Source organism: Chinchilla lanigera, unplaced genomic scaffold (assembly GCF_000276665.1).
Source record: "Chinchilla lanigera isolate Chin_1 unplaced genomic scaffold, ChiLan1.0 scaffold00170, whole genome shotgun sequence".
Classification (NCBI taxonomy): domain Eukaryota; kingdom Metazoa; phylum Chordata; class Mammalia; order Rodentia; family Chinchillidae; genus Chinchilla; species Chinchilla lanigera.
This window is the reverse complement of record NW_004955571.1, coordinates 1,026,372-1,042,684: the sequence shown is the minus strand read 5'-3', so window position 1 is coordinate 1,042,684 and position 16,313 is coordinate 1,026,372. Positions and strand designations below refer to the sequence as shown.

Below are 16,313 nucleotides of genomic sequence, written 5' to 3'. Positions count from 1 at the left end.
AATATAAGGGACAGAAAAGAGGTTTGCTCCCTCCACTTGTTGCTTTTGTTGCTTTTGCTGTCTTCCACCACTATGAATGGCTACCCTTCTGCCATGCCACCATGCCATGCAGCCAGTTGATTGTGGGCCTAAACCTCCACAAACTGTGAGCTAAATAAACCTTTCCTTTAATTTTGGGCATCAGGTATTTTGTCTCAGCAATGAGATAAAAGTAACTAAGACAATAAATGTCTGCAGCTATGTTATGCTGTAGTTTGGATCTGGAATGTACTTGAGAGGTCTGTGCTGGTTACTTTTCTCTCATTGTTGGGACAAAATACACGATGCCCAAAATTAAGGAAGGAAAGGTTTATTTAGCTCACAGTTTGTGGAGGTTTCAATCTGCAATTGGGTGGCTCCAAGGTGGAGTGACATGGCAGAAGGGCAACTCTTCATGGTGGTGGAAGACAGCAAAAGCAGCAAGAGCAAATCAGGGAAGCAAGCCTCTTTTCCAATCCTTATATTGTATGCACGTTATCCACACCATCTCCATGCCCTCCTCTTGCAGTGGCTGAGGGTGTTCATAAAGTGAAGACCTTGGCGCCCTGATGAGTGACGTATATAAACTTCTAAACTTAACAGTCAGCACAGTGAACAGCATCCTAGAGTGGTAAGGGCATGTCCTCTATACACTGGGATGTAGAACTGCTGAGTTAGTTAAGCTTCTAGACTTCTGAAGTTGACACAATATATCAACCATTGCAAGGCCTGTTTGTTAAAGGTTTGGTTCCCAGTCCATGGTACTCTTGGGAGGTGGTAAAGCCTTTAGGAGGTAGGGTTTAGTGGGAGGTTGTTGGAGACACACCCTTGAAAGGGTAAATGGGACACTGACTCCTTACTTTTCTGCTTTCTCACTTATCCATTAAATGAGTGGTTTTGCTCCACCACATGCTGTGTGCCATGATTGGTTGCTTCATCATAGGCCCAAAACCAGCAAGATCAACTGAGTACAGCATTAAACTTCTAAAACCTTTTCTTGTTATAAATTGACTTTCACAATTATAGACTCTGGGGTGACACAGTAAATGATCAAGTTCTAATTTGCTTATGGATTTTTGACTGAAAATATTGGGAATCATTAAGATCTCAAAGCACTGAAAATACAACATTTCACAAAGCCTTTGTCTATATACTTGCAAAAAAACGGTGATCTTGTCATTGATGTATGGGAGATCGGAGATATAAGTTCCTCTTCCTAAGTCACAACCGAGAAGAGGGGAAGAAGCAGCCATGCAAGTCTCAGTAGCATCACACTGAAGAGTTTAAAAGGCCAATATCTTGACCCCTTCCTTCCTTCCTTCCTTCCTTCCTTCCTTCCTTCCTTCCTTCCTTCCTTCCTTCCTTCTTCCAAGCAGCATCCACAAGGATACAGATATTAAACATCAGTCTGGAAGCTACTGAGCTGAAAACTATGTATATGAAATTAAGGAATATATAATAACTGCCCTCAAACTATCTTACTAATGAGAAATAAAATGTGAGACTATGTTTGCAAGTGTGCGCTTGTCTATGCATAAACCCTCAAGACAGCATTTATATTCTGAAAATATTATGTATCGGGTAATTTGTTTTTAACACTGATGTTTAATTTGTTATAGTCAGAAATTAAAACATCTGATTATTCCACATGCTTTAGTTTCCACTTAAAATTTATTATTTTATTATTTTGAATCTAGAAAATTAAACAATCATTTCAAAAGACCTTTGGAAAATACTTCTTAATTAAAAAAAACCTGGAACAAGTTTAAGCTGAATATATAAAGGCAATATTTAGTTTCTTTTTTCCTGAGGTAATATCAAAGCCTTCCCAAATATTAAATATTCTCATGAATTAGACACATAATGTACACACACATATATATATGCATATGTATATGTGTGTATATGGTAAAAATAAGATCTAGCGTGATAGTAAATTAGGAGGTGAAACTAATGAATGCTTGTATATAAATGTTCACTAAACTCAGGAAGAACCAGAGGCAGTTTTTGGAACTTCTTCTTAAGGACCACATTTTTGTACTTCCTGGACATCAGTGGATTTAAGAATATTTCCTACTTGTCAGGAGCATATCAAGGATGAAGGTCAATGATAACTGAGTTAGATTCCAGAAAACACTTCTTTAATTGTAATTCAAACTCATAATTTTGATATTTGTGATAGAATGTTTTAACAATGGATTAGATTGCCTAACAAAGTAATGAACTTTATGTCTGAAGAGGTTCAAGAAGTTAGTGTGTAAATCCTAGCTTTCAAAATTGAATTTGAGGGGTTCTTTATTGATTTTGAGGATGGACAGATTAAATTTCTTTCTCACCTATACTAGTGTTTCTTCATTATGGAAAAATGAGATTTATTGTTGATTAAAATAGAAGAAATTTTAAGATGTTTATAAGACAGTCATTTATATTGTGGTTTGTCAGGTCTGAGATTTACTTTTCATGTTAAGATTTCTAGAAAAAAGAGCTTGTAAGTAACATCTATATTTGCTTCAAGAGTGTTTTATATTGTTAGACATTACTCTCTCCTTTACAACAGAAATGTATCTAAGTGCTGAAAATTGTTCTTAGCTAGTAATTATTTTCACATTATTCCTCACTAGTTAGAGTAAATGTGTTTTGTGCAATAATTAATTTTGTCTTGGATTCTGTGAAATACTAATAAACAAATTCCTGATTCAGATTTCAGAATTACAGTATTTAATCATTAAGTGAATTTAACATACTCTCCCAAATAAACATATTGAAATAAATACAGGATGAGAACCCCTGGAGTAAAAATCCAAAATTTGATATACTCCAATATTCAAAACATTTTGTGCATTGGTTTTTCAGATTTTAAAGCATTTGAATTTCAGATTTTCTCATTAAAGCTACTCAACCCACAAAGTCTATGCAAATATTGCAAAATCTGAAAAATTCAATATCTGAAACTTTTCTGCTTCCAACTACTGTAGGTAAGGGGTACTCAGACCTGATGTTTGTATTTATCAACCTTAGGTAAAGCTCAGTTTCACCTATGGTTTTAATTAGCAGGTATTATTTTTGCTGGACGTTCCACAGCAAAACAAAACAAACACAAAAACTGCTTGTTGCTCAGTTGCTCTTTAACTCATTATTATAACAACAGAAATTTGATGGAACAAACCACTTTTGTTACATGCATTAGGTTTTATCAACTTGGGGGATGATTGTTAATTTGAGGGAAACAAGTTCAAAGATGACAACTAAAACAGTCATAGTCAGGTCTGTGGGTAGTTTGGTGCCTCAAAGATTCATGAGAAACAAGCTCATGGACATTTAAAAGTAAATATATCATATATATATATGTGTGTGTATTATATGCATTTAATTTATAAAGAGTTTATGGTAAATATTGTTGTGGATGAAATGGCTAAATATAGATCAAAGATGGCCTAAAGAGCTTATATAACTGCAGAGAGCACACGTGAGACATTCAGAGACACAAATACGTACCATGCTTCCATGGCTATGTATTTATCTATAAACATATCTATGCTGTCTACATTGCTATTTTTCACCAACTGAAGAGTATATTAAAATTTTTTCTATGTGCTCAGATCTATAATATGAAAAATAATACTAGACAAACAAAAATTATGAGCCTTCAGTTTTTAAACTACAATTTTCTGGAAGATTACCTTGTTGTAGGCAGAACTGGTCGTTCAAGAGGGGCCTGGTTTCTATGTAAGAGGTGGTTGTGTGTTTTGGTGTCATCTATGTATGAGTCAGTGGCCTGTCACACACGTGCCATTTAGTGTCGCATAGTGCTTACTGATGAAAATTGCAGTAGAGATGATTAAGGAAACTTTTTTCAGCTTATTTGATCACTTCTCTCCTCTTTCTTTCCTGATACTTCACATTTACTTGAAATAGCCGAGTGAATGTCAACACCTTCCTTTTCTCGTATGAGACGTTAAAGCCCTGATAATTTAATACTTCAGTAGCATTCACTGTTTTTTCAGCATATTTGAAGTTTTTGCTTTCCAAAATTTTGAGTGAACAATTACTGAGAACCTATTATTTTTTCAGTGTTGGGCATAGAAAGATTAGATATGATCTTTCTGCATGAAGAGTTTACACATACATAGATAGCTAGAGTAGAATTTCAAGATGGTATCTCAGAGACAAGAGCAAGTGCAGATTGTACAATAAAATTTTCCTCCAGTGGTTGAGACTAGAGGAGGTTGTCCGCCCTTTTGACTAGGTCTTGAAAACAGGGGAATCATTGACAGATACATATGCAGAGTATTATTATTATTTGCTCTTTTTTCATTCCAATCTGCTCTTCTTTGAGTGCATGACACTGCTCTACCGAGGAAAAAGGACCCCCCAAAAGAATGAGACGTCTCTTTGCAAAAATTAGCACTTTATTTAAGCTGGTACCCAGCGGCACAGAGTACAGATGGGCTCTGCATGCTGCGCGCTGGGGAGAAGCAGCATGGAGCTTATAAAGTGAGAAACCACAAAGGGGGGCATTCAATACCCAGATCTTGTCTTTGCAGAGTGCTAGGTACTTTTGGTGGTTATAATTCTCAGAACCGATGCTTTTCACAAGAACATCAAGTTAGCAAGTTGGCTCTTGTGGTTTTTGCATTGCCTGGGAACTGTAGCAGAGGATTTTTAGCAGGGGGTTTTTGAGGGTACAATGGGTGACTGGAGGGTGAGGGGAAACAGCGCATACAGAACAGGATGGTGGCGCTTTGGTCAGGTTACAACAGACACCAATCTATCATCTAAATGCACTTGTCATAAGAGCTTTCATGTCTTCAAATCTAGTGGTCTACTCTCAGTGCTTTCCTTAGTGAAATTCTCGATGTCATTTGACGGAGTTGATTTACCTTCCTTGAAACACTTGATGTTCTTGGCTTATGTGTCATCATGCTAGTCTCCTTATTTTCCCTGTGTCTTGGTGAATATTATTTTCCAGTTTGTTGCAGTCTGCTTTTGTGGTCTTTAAATGTTGGCATACTCCAGAACTGAGTACCCAGATCTCTATTCATTTCAACTGGCTAATAGTTCTTAAACTTGATTGTAATTATCATTACTTGAGGAGATTTAAAAATTTACCAATACTCTAGTTCTCATGCTGGGATTTTGATTTGATTGTTTTGGGGATAGGAGGACATCAGTATTTAATTTTAAAACTACCTCAGTGAATTGATAGTATGGCATGACTGAGAATCACAGATTGGCATGATCTCAATCCAGCTCTATGATCACAATATCACAAAAATATCTGGTGACATCAGTGGGCATCTCCAAACATGAATTTTTCTTTTAATGCCAGACTCTGAACTAAAGGATTACTAGGCATTTCTACTTTGTTGTCATAATCAGGCTGTTTTCCATTGCTGTATGAGCACAGGAAGTTGGATATTTTATAAAGAAAGGAGGCTTATAATTTAACTCACACTTTTGGAGGATAGGAGAGTGAAAATACATGATTGGATGATTCCATCAATTCATACTCTGGTGAGATCCCCCTTATCTGTATTAAAACATGGTAATGTTGTCATGGAAGGAGTGCAAGCATGTAAGAAAGAAAAGAAAGAAAAAGAGAGGGAGAGGGGGAGGGAGAAGAGGGTAGGAAGAGGGGTAGGGAGAGAGAGAAAAGAGAAAGAGAAAGAGAGAGAGCATAAGAGAGGGATTGGAGGGACCAGTCTTCTTTTATGAGAACTCAATACCTTGAGAATTAACTGAGGTCCCAATAAAATTACATTAATAACTCCCTAAGGAGAATACTCCAATGACCTAATAATGTTGTGTCATGCTTCACCTCGCAAATGTTCCACACCTCCCAGCATTGATATGCCAGGGACTAAGTTTCACCTCATGAACTCTTGGGACACACAGTCAAACTATAATCAAATCATAACACTTGGTAATGCCTGATTCAGTTAACATATCTCAAATTAATATTTTGATTCTCTATTCAAATCCTCTCCTTTTCCAGTTTTTTTTTAATGTTAGAGGATGACACATACTATAATTCACTCTGTTGCTTAGGCTTAATCCCAGAGTCACCCTGGATTCCTCTCCTTCTCTTACTTTCCAAATCCAATTAGTCAGCCCATCTTTTTGCCACTTTTTCAAGTCAGTCTTTCATTTTTTCATTTCTTACCATGTCTTTTCCAGCCTAAGCCCCCATCACCCATTCATTAGACTATTCCTGTAGGATACTTCACCTTCTCTGTTTACCATTCTTTCCATGCTCATAGCCTCTACATAGCTTCAGGTTGCTCCTCCTGAAAACAATAAAACCATTCATTCATTTGCTCTCAATTCTTCAAATGGTTCTCCTTACACAGCATAAAGTCCATATTTTACTGGAGCCTGAATCCTTGGGGGACTGCCCTGTAGTTACTCTAACATAGTTTATCAACTTTCTTGAAATTCTGTCTTCATGGTTCATCACCCACTCTTCTTATCATTCCTTAAATAGCTGATATAGTCTCATGTCAGTCAGATTTGTGTTTGCCATTTCATCAATCTCAGTGTAATGTGATTAAATCTCTCATAGCACTGACAGTACTGTTCAAACATTACTTTCCTCAAGGAAAATTCTCTGAGTGCTAGAATCTAGGGATAACCTCTATTCACTTGTTTTATTTTTCATATCTGACATTTTATTATATGGTCACTTACTTAGTATATGTTTTCTCACTAAATTGTATCTAGAGTCCATTATTGTAGAGATATAGTTTTCTTCACTGTCAGACCTCTAGCATCTTGAACAGTACCTTAACTGTAGTAGGTAGGTATTTGGTAAGTGCATGCGGAAACAATGAACTTATGAATGAATGTACGATTGTGAAGAGACGGATTTCAAGCCTAGGACACAATGTGAAAAAATATGTAAAGGAGCTAGTTTGGGAGGCTATAATTGGCTGAAAGGTACTTGGAGGGGAGTGGAAAGAGATGGGTATAGAAAGGGAAGTACAAGCTACGATATGAAGAGCCCTAAGTGACACATCGGGGCTTTAGGAAACAGGAAACCATTGAAGGATTTTTAGATGGATGTTTGTTGAACTGAAGTGAAGCTAAAAATAAAACGATTTTATTATTGAATAGAAGTGGTTGTCAAGGATATGGAAAGAACCAAATATGACACTCAAAATTAGGTCTGAGTAATTAAAGGAAAGCTAATGACATCAGCAAACAGCAAGAAAAGTGAGCCTTTATTATTCCGATATTGTTTATTATTAATTGGTGCATTTGAAGGCTGGAAAAATAATTTTATTTTAATAGATGTTAGCTTTAATGTGCCTAAGAATCATTCATGAAGAGATGCCAAAGAGTAAATTGCACACAAGGACATGGAACTTAGGACAGCAGTTAGCCATCTCCTAGGGTTTGAAAATTTGCCTTAAAGAGTAATATGTGTAAGGATGGGTATGATTATTAGGAAATTATGATGTAATAAATGAGAGCATATTGTAAATTTTTTGGCAGTGTTGCTTTAAGTGGTGGTAGGAGAAATAAAAATGTGAGGAAATGAGGGAATGTTCAGAGAAATAGGGAATTTCCATGGATTTCAACATCATGAAAGCCAAAGAAAGCCGCCATAGTGAGTTAGAATAAAAGAGAAATTAATAATTAGTTTAAGTTCTGCATAGTTTGAGGCAACTGAAGACAGAAAGAGAGAGAGAGAGAGAGAGAGAGAGAGAGAGAGAGAGAGAGAGAGAGAGAGAGAGAGAGAGAGAGAGAGAGAGAGAGTGCTTAAGATTAGCAAAAATATGGCTGTGGTACCCTGCATTGGCAATTTAATAGAATTTAGGAGATTGTAGTAGGATAGTATCTTTATTAATGTGCCATGTTTAAAAAAGTGTTTAAGAAGGAAAAAAAAAAACCTGAGTCTTATACCCAAACCAAGTAAAAGATGTTTTAGAGGAAGAATTTGAAAAACCAAAACTAGAGTTTGTAGTTAGTCACAGAGTACAGCCCTACACATCAGAATACAAGAAGATGGCATTAATTGTTAAAAAGGTAAAAGGAACTAGATCGGGGGAAAGGGGAAAGGAAGGAAGGGAAAGGGAGAAAGAAAAAATGCAAGATAGTTATATGATTAGGTGTCTCTTAGTTCATAGAAAAGGAAGGTTTGATTTTTTTTTTCCCCCAGTACCAGGAATTGAACTCATGGCCCTGAGCTTGCGAGGCAGGCTCTGTGCCTCTGAGCTAAATCACCCCTAAAAAAGAAAAGTAGAGGAAGGTTTGTGCTGATATCTACTGGAAAATTTTTTTCTGCCAATATCTTGTGCTATGAGTAACTACTTTAAAGATAATAATATGCAATATATTAACTATTGGTACTCTCGTATTACCTTGTTATGAAATTTTGTTTTACCTTCTTTCCATAAAATTAAAAAAATGAAAAGAAGGTTGCATTAGCCCTTGAAAGAAATAGACATATTATTTTCTGACACAAGAGGGAGAGGGGAAGAGTAGAGCTGACAAAGTATATATTAGAGAGTTAAAACATAAATAATGCTGGAAATAAAATCATCTATTGAGATTAGGTGCTGAGTGTTATGGGAGAGGTGTTGGCTGACATAGGTGAAATGCTTATGAACAATGTTGTGAGGTGCTCTTTCCTCCTGAGCTACCTCATATGAAGTTATGTAGAGCTAGTTATATTTAAATTTATAAGGACATATGATTTAAAAGTTACATTAAAATATACAGTCTATCACTGTTGTAATTTACAAAGGTGATTTTCCTTTGCCTACATTAAAAATAAAATATTCTGTGTATTTCTTAAAAACACATTTTCTGAATATGATATTTATATATTAAATTATATCATTGATTATATCAATGAGTTTTCAGTTTCTGATATAGCTGTGGAATATTTGCTCCTAAGTAATTAGTGTGTCAGTTTATTGCAAAAAAGCATCACCATAGTATTCTGGGGTTTTTTTGTTGTCGTTGTTATGTTTTGTTTGTTTTTTTGAGACAGGGTTTCACTATTCGGTTAGGAGTTCATACTGGCCTTGAACTCACTATGTAGCCTAGCTGAGCTTGAAATCATGGCGATCCTCCTACCTCAGCTTTCTGAGTCCTTGGACTACAGGAGTGGGGCCCTACTCCAAGCTTATAGTATTCTTAGTTGTATTTAAGTTGTATAAAGAGTTTTGTAATTATTTCTCCTAAATGATTTGATTTGTGTAACATTCTTAGAGTTTAGAAAAGTTCCTGGCACACAGTAGGCAATGAGTGTATGTTAAATCTACTTAATTATCATTTTCATTAACATCATCATCAATGTTATTATAAAAGTCAATAGAACTTGGATTACTAAATTGTGTGAAATGTTGATTTATCACATATATTTATACTGTCATGGGTTTGTATTAATTTGAAAGATACTGCATTTTATTACTTTTTGATATTTAATCATAAAAAATTAATTTTGTATTTAATGTCAATACACTGATTAATATTAATCTATTTCATATTATATTTCCATCACAATTAATCTCATGAAGATTTTGCTGTAGTTAAGCATTAATTAAACATACTATTAAATTAAGTAGGTTAACCTTCTGAAGGAAATAGTATTTATCAAAATAACACCAATCACAATGCATGTGTTTGATACTAATGTGAATGTCATTTTTATAAAAAATTCCATTGCAGTCATTCAAACATTATTGTAATAAAGTATATAAATGGCAAAAAGTACATTGTTAATCTGTTCAATGCATTTTTTGTAGAAATATGCCACTTTATTACAAAGAGTCTCACAAAAATAAAAAGAATATCTCCAAAAAGGAAGTTAGACTATCAACCTCCACCTGCACAACTTGGGGAAGACAGGGCAGTGTGAGTTTCTTAGCTCACTTCATGGTGAAGTTATGAGGACAGAACCAATCTAAAAATGGCTGATGTTACCTTAGGAGCCCAAAGAACAAGGGGCCCCTTAAAGCATAGCCACTCCTTCCAGAATATTTAAGAGGGGTCCTTTTCCAAAGCTACAAAGCGAACCCTCAGCATGTCAGGATTTCATCTTATGGCTGAATCACTTTCATCCAGATCTGTGCACTTTATAGTTTAAAACTAAGACTTGGGGAGGGATGGGCAGCAAGACAGCTGCTAGAAAAGTTCCCCCAGAGTAGGCGCCCTGCACTTAAGTGCCCTGGCTCTTCTCTCTAGTCCCTAGGGACATTTATACTTAATATATTTTAATATAAATATACAGAGAAATAGAAAATATAAAATTATTGGGGTTGGATGGAAAAAGGTAGGGAACATGGCAAAAAATCTGAGCTGGAGAGGTCTGCTTAGGTCAACTTGATCTCCTCTTTGATGCTTTTGGCTTTTAGCTTCTCCTTCTTGGTTTTCTCCTCTTCGGTCACCTCTTTCTTGTCCTCTGGGTCTTTCTCTTTCTCATTTTCTGTGTTTTTTATTTTATTTTATTTATTGGTTTATTTATTTTTGGTTTTTCTCTGGTACCAGGAAACAAACTCAGGACCTTGCGCTTGCCAGGCAGGTGCTTTGCCGCTGAGCTAGATCCCCAGCCCCTCATTTTCTGCTTTGACTCTCTTGTTTTTCTTGAAGTCGGAAGAGTATTTGCAGCCACCTTCCACCTCCTCATCTGAGTCAGAGAACTCTTCCTCATAGGCAATTTGTTTGTTGGAGAAACAGCTTGAGATGTACTTGTCAGGGTCTTATTTACCCTCATCACCACTGTCCTTGGGAGTGGCATTCTAAGAAATTGCCTGCATTTGGATGCCCAGGTGCATGGGGCAGCATTCTCAGGTTCTCAAAGAGCCACGGTTTGATTTTCTCCAGATACTCTTAGTGTTATGGTTAGTCATATCAGGAGGACTGAGGTGAAGCTTGAAATCTGGTATAATGCATTCAAAGTAGTCATTATATGGAAATTTGTTAGGGATCTCTATATGTCTAGAATGACAGCTATTTCATATGTCTGGCACTGGGCAACATTATGAATTGTATAAACACCTCCTCTCAGCATCAGCATAGGCAGGTTCAAGCTTTTGACAAATTCCACACATGTCACATGCTCTTTCATGGTGAGATTGAAGCAACATATCTGATCCCCAGAAAGGGAGTCTGAGCCACAGTGTGAGACAACTGCACTAGCCTGGGACATCTCCATTACTTTGGACATGACCAGCTTGAAAATGGCCTCATAGGACTCTTCACCAGTCCCATTTCAAAGTGGATAGTTAACACAATAATACTTGCCTTTGCCAGCCCCAATATCCTGTAGGTCCCCAGTTACTGGGAAGTACTACTCTCCATATTTATGACAGGACACAGTCATGACCTGGTCTGTGGTATAGAGACCACTTCCAGGCCATCACCGTGGTGAATATCAATGTAAGTATACAGCACTCTCTGGTGATACTTCAGCAGCTCTAGGATGACCAAGAGGATATCAGTGATGTGACAGAAGGCAGATGCCTCAGACTTCTTTGCATGGTGCATGCCCCCAGCCCAATTTCCAGTGATGCCCGTCTGTTGCTCATTAAATTTAACAGCACTTGCCACAGAGCCACCAGTGGACAACTGACAGAACTTAAACAGGCCATCAAACACTGGACAGTCCTCACCAGTATTGAATCTCTGCATCTGCTTGTTGTACTCAGACATGTTATCCGTATGGACAGAGGACAAAAATTTAATGTAGTCAGCATTGTGATACTTGGTCATCTCAATATTGGCTGTGTGAGAATGATAGATTTCCATCTTTCAGTACAGAACATAGTTGAGCAGCAACTTGTTCATCATGTGGATTCATTGAGGCTTCATTGGAGGGCCTTGTCCATGATAGTAATTTCCAACATCCCCATCATAGAACTAACACACTTTCCTCCTAGTACCCTGAGTCTGCACCATCTTACTGCCTCCAGTCCTTCCTGTCAGTTGACCCCCAAAGCATTTTGTCTTATACAATTTTATCCCATTAGAAGAGTTCACTTTTTCTTATATTTCCAGTTTAGAATTTCTTTTATATAATACATATGAAATTTGACTGGTAACCAAATGTAAAGAAGTAAAAGAACAATTAATAACCCAGGAGTTATTAATTTCTAAGCAGAACTGAAAATATCTTCTAAGAAGTTTACTTATTTGAATCTGACCTTTGACAGTGAAATGATTTGCTTGAGCCATGAAGTGGGACTGATCATCTTCTATTACACTATTAGTGAATGATGTTGACACTCCAATATGTAAATGCTAACTCTATGTGAACCTGATGCTGACTCTATGAGAACCTGATCAGTATTTAAAACAGAATAGCAAAACTAACCACTTTAACATTGTTTACTATAAACTTTAACATAAGGCTGAAATACTTATTTCACACTCCTGAAATATCTTACCATACTGAATTATCAGAAAAAGAATCATTTTAAATCAAACCTTGTTGTTTGTATTCATAGTAGTTTTTACAACCCCCACACACTTTTTCTTCTGGCTCAGTTGTTCAAAATTACTCTAAACACGATGCTGGACTAAATATGAATGTGAAATATGAAAAGTGAGCATGTGCTGTGAAGGATGGACAAGTATGTTTACTGATTGCCTAGTGGTTTCTGTTAGAAAAGTACAACACTTAATGTAACTTGGAAAGACTTGAATTATATTTTTACCTGTTTCAAGGCCAGTCCCCAAGTTTAGCATAAATTAAATAAATATCCACAGACAAGTAAACTTTTCAAATATTAAAGAGTTATTTGTCTAACACAGAATGATATTGGCAATAAAATAGACATGCTGATGAATGTAACAGAATAGAGGGTGCATGCACAACTCCAGGCACACTCAGCTAACTTATCTTTGACAAGGGAGCCAAATTATTCACTGGAGGAAAGACACACTCTTTAACCATTATTCTGGAAAAATTAGCTATCCACAGGCCAAAGACTGAAGCTAGACCCATATCTCTCACCATGCACTAAACTAAAATAAAAATGGATAAAAATGTAGATATAAAAATAGAAATACTTAAACTGCTGGAAGAAAAAATAGGTAAAACACTTGAACAAGAAATAGTACCACGCATCAATAAATTGGATCATATCAAATTAAAAAGTTTCTGCACAGCAAAAGAAATAGAATAAAAATAAAATCTATAGAATGGCAAAAAACATTTTTCCAATTATCCCTCAGATGGAGAACTATGTAGAATATATATAGAACTAAAAAATTAGATCTCCTAAAATAAAAGACTCAATCAAAAAATGGGTATCTGAGATGAATAAAAGGTGCTCAAATGAAGACATACAAATGGACAATAAATACTTGAAAAAATGTTCAACATCACTGGGAATTTGAGAAATACAAATTAAAACAATACTAAGATTAAGTTTCACTTGAGAAAGAATGGCTATCTTTAAGAAATCAGTAACAAATGGCAGAGAGGCTACTGGTAAACACACTTCTCCATTGGTGGTGGGAGTATAAATTCATTCAGCTACTGTGGAAATCAATATGGGGATTCCTCAAAAAACTAAAACTAGAGATTCCATTCAACCCAGCTATCACCCTTCTAGGTATATTCCAAAAAGATTTAAAGACATGGTTTTACAGTGGCAAATGCATACCCATATTTATAATTGCACAATTCATAATAGCTAAATCTTGGAAGCCACTTATACATCCACCAACAATGAATGGATAAAGAAAATGTTGTCTTTATACAAAGTGGAGCATTATCTTTCCATAAAGCAGAATAAACTTGTGTAATTTGTAAGAAAATGGGTGCACCGTGGAAGCAAATTGTTAAGTGAAATAAATCAGACACACAAGATTAAATACCACATGGTTGCTCTTATATGAGAAACCCAAACTAAAATAAAGTACAAACTAAAAGATAATAGGTAGGAAATAGTGGGATAGGTCTCTGACATATGGAAAGGGAGCTGAGAGATGAAGGGAGGGGGAAGGAAGAGAGGGAAATAAGACAAAAGATGAGACGGTGAAGTGTTAGGTATATTCACCAGTTCCCTAAGAGAAATGTGATCATCATCAAGAAATTGAAAAACCCTAACCCTAACTTTCACCCTAAAGTTCAACATTTCAACCAAGAGAGCTCATTTTTCTTCACAATATGATTTATATGTAGTTATTTTAGAATTAGGATTTATGCATTTGAAAAATATTAAGTATAATTTTTATATTCTTATTTGCCATAGAAATTATTGATTATATGGCTTTAAAAAGCTACAGAAATGTTTATCTGTGAGATACAGAGATGTCATGAATAGAATAGCATATAATTCTTTTACCTACTGGCCCATTTATTCCATTTTAAAATAGACAAACATAGACCTGGGTTTTATGGTTGGTTGCAAATCACTAACCATTTTTTTCAAGTTTAAGGGTACAGTGCACCAAGTAAAATCTGGTGAATAATAACGCTATATAGGGAACAGCCCTCTAATATTCTTCATTCTGAATTAAAACTAGTATGTTTTATGTAGTTAGAGGAGAGTTCAGGTAAAAAGATTTATTCATCCACTAATGAAATTTCCTTTACCTCAAAATTGCAAATGATGAAAGATATGACAAATGCAAATCCCAGGCTCCTAGTTTTTGAATTTAATGGTAGAGTGTATAATTTTGACACCTAATTTGATATTATAGTACACCTGCAGCACAAGTTCTCTCCTACCTTAAATCAAGAGTTTTGTGATAAACATGGTCACATAGACTGTAATTTAATAAATGAACAGAACACAGAAATAGAACTCAATAAAATATTTTTGAAATGATGCTTGAGTCTATTAGATGTGCCCCATGATTTTGAGGCTCGAGAAAACCTTTATTCTCACATAACTATATGAGACTCTATACATAAGGATAAAACTACATCAAGTTCAAATATATTTGGTCCATACAGTGAAAATAAAATGAAAAATAAAGTTTTAAATAAATAAAATTTAACTAGTGTAATTGCCCAAACATGATATATGTCTTAATAACTGGGAGTTTTACTTTTCTCCATTTCCAAGCATAACTCCATGTAAAACTGACTTTTTGTAAAATAGATACTTCAGTAGATTATTATCATTTTAAGCTTCTTCAGTAGTACCTAGAACTTTTATTTTACACATAAATGTCTATTCTTTCAATTGATAACAAAACATTTGGAACAACCAGTAATTCAGACTAGTTTACCATAGTCCTAAATATGATTTTTCTAAATACATATGTACAGTGAAATTACTTAAAATTTATCATAGTAAAAAACAGGTAATGAACAGATTTAGTCTCCTGCATCTTTCCCTTTTGAACTGCTATGATTTTCCCATTGTAATTCTTTGCATTTGGTCTTCTAGCTAGTGTACTCTTTGGTTTGTGACAAATGAAAATAAAAAAGTGCCTTGAGACAGAGATAAAGAAAGGAAGGATGCATTTAAGGAACTAATTTTTCAGTTCCCTGGTTATAGATGTCTCTCATTTTCCACCAGTTACTTTTCTTGATGGACCACTGTGAAAAATGTCCATCCTAGTTCTTTCAAAATATATCATAGCAGCAAAGATATAAATTTTGGTATTTTTCTTCTAGTATTATGATTTATATTGTTCCCAGAGCAATAAAATGTACTCTCTGGGAGGCTAATAATAAAACACAGACACAAAGTTCAAGCTTCGGAAGGGCTGAACTATACTGATCAGCAGTAAAGGGAGTGTGGTGTTCAGTTTTCAGAGCTGAAATGGGAAAAGGCTGTCATGTTTTTGCAAATGCTAAGTTCTTTTAATGTGCATTGTACTCTAGTAGGGTCAGTGGGGCACAGAGAATTTTAAAAATGTGGTTCCTGAACTCGAGCAGTTTTATTGGAGAAGATGTTGATATTTATAAATAACTTTAATGCAGAAGAGATAATGAAACATAAACAGTGAATGGTTCAATGTGCACACTGAATAAAGACTTTCTGGGTTCCAAATAGAGACTGTTATGGCAAAAGATGTTAATCACTGTGCTTAGGGCTACACATTCCTCAACATTTTTCTGAGAGCTGTGCTATACAGTATAGAAGTAACTCGGCACCTGTGGCTACTTAAAATTAAAATAAATTAAGAAAACATTCAGCTCCTCAGTTGCCCTAGGCACATTTCTGGTGCTCAGTAACAAATCATGTATAGTGACTACTGTATTAGACAGAAGAGTTATAGGAAATTCTCACAATTACAGAAATTCTATTGTGCAGCATTTTTCTAGATCAGTGGTGGTAAACCCATGGCACACAAGCCACAGTGGACTGTTTGTATCTTTG

At 35.5% G+C, this 16,313-nt stretch overlaps 1 pseudogene; it reads right to left on the bottom strand.

The window, feature by feature from the left end:
- Nucleotides 1-10,340: 10,340 nt before the first annotated feature.
- On the bottom strand, nt 10,341-11,925 carry LOC102027693 (annotated as a pseudogene).
- Between the last annotated feature and the right edge of the window lie 4,388 nt (nt 11,926-16,313).